This window comes from Temnothorax curvispinosus, unplaced genomic scaffold (genome assembly GCF_003070985.1).
Source record: "Temnothorax curvispinosus isolate PA1 unplaced genomic scaffold, ASM307098v1 QBEX01000950.1, whole genome shotgun sequence".
NCBI classification, from domain to species: Eukaryota; Metazoa; Arthropoda; class Insecta; order Hymenoptera; family Formicidae; genus Temnothorax; species Temnothorax curvispinosus.
Window position 1 is genome coordinate 1,372 of NW_020210730.1, and position 3,634 is coordinate 5,005.

The window sequence follows — 3,634 nt, forward strand, 5'->3', positions numbered from 1 at the left end:
AATTTGATACTTTGAAGAGAACAACGTCAGAAAGTAAAGAGATAGAGACTGAATGTAGGAAACTAATAGGCTGTCTTATGTATGCTGTAATGGGTTCTAGATCTGATTTATGCGCAACTGTTACAATGTTAAGTAGATTTCAAGACTGTGCAAGTACAATGTTATATAAACTATTAAAAAATGTATTAAGATATATAAAAGGTACGATTGACTTAAATCTAGTGTATAAGAGAGATGATCGTAGTGCTGTAGAAGGCTTTGTGGACAGCGATTGGGGAGGTAGTCCACAGGATAGAAAATCTACGACAGGTTATTGTTTTAAGGCATTCAATTGTACGGTAATATGGTCGTCAAAGAAGCAACAGTCAGTTGCATTATCAACTACAGAGTCAGAATATACAGCTCTAAGTACTGCGACTAGCGAAGCGTGCTGGCTCAAGGAATTGTTATCGGAGTTCGGTATTATTGTCGATTGTATAACTTTATACGAAGATAATCAGTCAGCCATTAAGATCGCACATAATCCTGCAAATAGGAGAGTCAAGCATTTAGATATTAAACATTACTTTATAAAGGAAAAGTTAGATGCAGGTATTATCAATATTAAATATGTATGTACTAGTGAACAGATAGGCGATATATTTACAAAACCACTGGGAGGTAACTTGTTTAAAAAGTTTAGAGATAAGATCCTTAATACAGAATAGTGAGAGAACATAGTAAGTAGTATAGTAGATTAAGATAATTACTATGTGTTAAATGATTGTAAAAGAGTCAGTTTATTTTTTGTTGTTTGTGTTTTATGAAATAATCCATTGAGAGGGAGTGTGAAAGGCAATGAATTATCGGTGCAAGAGTGCAGTTATTCTAGTAAGATTAGTTACACCGCTGGAGAAGTTGGCAGTATTGTTGCCGATCTCCCTTATGCTCGTAATCGATGAGTTTCGGAACGCGGCTCTCTCTGTCTCGCGCCATTCCAGGTGGAACGTGTGTTTATTTTATCCTCTGTAGTAATAAAGATTCGTACAATTATACCACTGCGTACTGGTTTATTTCGGTTAAACCTAACAACGCCCACCTGCAAGGCAGCGCGCCTTTGCTGGCATCGTTACCTCAACAAACCTGAGAACGAATCATTCTACACATCCCCTTTCGGGGCAGTTGTCATCGTTACAGTATCTGTCAAAGCAGCAGGATTTTATGCTAAAAAAATGACTAACAAGTTCTATGTACCCAACGCTGAATACAAAAGTTTATATCAGGGTCAGTTTTCGGTTTTTTCAATCATTTTTTTGAGGTTAGGAATGCGGCCTGGCCGAGTCAAACTAACCCCAAATTTGGACTCAGCGACCCTAAAAACATATAATTGCTTTCCTTTCTGGGCATTTCAATAAATGTTTCAACTTTCATCACTTTTTTTAGGTTAGAAACAAAATGCGATCTGACCGAGTCAAACCGACTCCGGATTCGGATTCAGCGACCCCAAAAACGTATAGAAATGTATGTCTCGTCTGGTGGACAAAACCTTTTTTTTTCGTGTGCCTGTGTTATCAACAATATTAGAAGAGTAACGAAAATTAATTTTATTAAGTATTCAAAGCAATTGAGAGTTTTTAGCATTAAGTATTTCCATTTTCTCATAATATGCTTAAAAAATATTGCAGGGGACTTGTGAGTTATGCGAACCAATTGATACTATTAAGGTTCATTGATCATATGAAGTTTGCACACGTCAAGCTTGACATCCTAAAGATCACAATTCATTCTGAAAACGATACCGTGCAGGTTCGTTGGCGTATACGTGGTGTCGTCACAGGCTGGAAGGTATTTTCTATGTTTTGGAAGTAAAATTTGGAAAATACAACATGTCATAAAATAAGCGCTAACCAGGAAATGTAAGTGTAATCAGTGCTTTGAAACATTCCTTTTAATAGTAATATAAAATTGTTCTTATAAACATTAATTATAATTAATTCAAGTTGTCTATTATTTGAAAAGAACTTGATTTTTAGTTTTGTTTTTTATTCTACTTTAAGAAAAAGATAAAATAATTTAGATTTCCTAAAATTAATTTTGTTTATGCTATCGGAGAGGAAACACTTATTATAAAATTGATTATAATACCGAGACAATTATATATAACGATTTCAGGTGGTACGACGGCTTTTTTACGTTAATGCTGAATGAAAAAGTCTATAAGCATATTGCGGACAAGATGATGCCTAATCAGGATACAGCCACGAAAAAGAAAGATATGCGCATGGCAAGGAAATTAGCGCTATTCACAGGCCTTGTAAGCATATTTAGTAACGACGATGAGGATTCTTTGAATTGAGCTCTGTCTTAAAATCGCATCAATTGAAGTGAATCCACTGCTGAGTGCTGAAATTATATGATTTTATCCGTCACAACGAATAGACCAAGAGGAATGCTTTTTCCAGTCGATGGTTTCGAATGTTGCTGACGTATCTATTTCGTTGCAAATGCATCATTATGAAATGATGATCGGTAGTAAATGAGAGATATGTGAATTAAAAAGATGTGTACATTAACTAAACAGTATATCTTTGTATGATTACAAACTATCTTCATCTAATTTTTTAGTGACAATATTTCTGTGTAAAAAAAAATCATGCGTGTGGTCGCCACGCGCGTTAGAAGTGAAACTTCTGAAGGCAAGGCTTTGCCATAACTTTTCTGAAATTAATACAAAAACAATGCAACGGAATTAGTCACTCCAAGCCGCCCGCAACTCGAAAATATAGTGTTACACGCAGTTCTCACTATATCCGTCTCGCCAGTGCCGTACGCCTGATCGAATTTTTGTGACGCGTTTTCGAGTCGCAAAATCGAATTTACTTACCGATCCAAAAGGAGTTTCACTTTGTACGCCTGTTGGTCGAATTTTCGTGACACTATTTCGTGACGTTTTTTCGTTGTCGCACAATCGAACTTACTACCGTACCAATTAAAGAAGTTTCATTTCGTATGCCAATTGGTCGAAAATTTTCGTTACACTTTTCGTGTCGCATAATCGAACTTACTACCGTGCCAGAAGAAGAACCGTCTCGCCAACGCCGTACGCCTATCGGTCAAATTTTCGTTACACTTTTCGTGTCGCACAATCGAACTTACTACCGTACCAAAGAAGTTTAATTTCGTACGCCTATTAATCGAGTTTTTGTTACATTTTTCGTGTCGCATAATCAAACTTATTACCAGAAGAAGAACCGTCTCGCCAACGCTGTACGCCTATTGGTCGAATTTTCGTTACATTTCCGTGTCGCACAATCGAACTTACTACCGTACCAAAGAAGTTTCATTTCGTACGCCTATTGGTCGAATTTTTGTTACACTTTCCGTGTCGCACAATCGAACTTACTACCGTACCAAAGAAGTTTCATTTCGTACGCCTATTGGTCGAATTTTTGTTACACTTTCCGTGTCGCATAATCAAACTTACTACCGTGCAAGAAGAAGTACCGTCTCGCCAACGCCGTACGCCGATTGGTCAAATTTTCGTTACACTTTTTGTGTCGCACAATCGTGTCGCGAATCGAATTCACTACCGTGCCTAAAGAAGTTTCACTTCAAAAATGAACGCGTGGTCGCCACGCGCGTTCATTTTTTTTTT

The 3,634-nt window shown here is 37.0% G+C and overlaps 1 long non-coding RNA gene across 1 annotated transcript; it reads left to right on the forward strand.

Annotated features, from left to right (window-relative positions):
• The first annotated feature begins 1,175 nt into the window (after positions 1-1,175).
• On the forward strand, positions 1,176-2,648 carry LOC112459240. The gene is made up of 3 exons (XR_003041293.1): positions 1,176-1,263; positions 1,665-1,895; positions 2,152-2,648. It is a non-coding gene; the product is annotated as an uncharacterized LOC112459240 (long non-coding RNA).
• Positions 2,649-3,634: the final 986 nt, after the last annotated feature.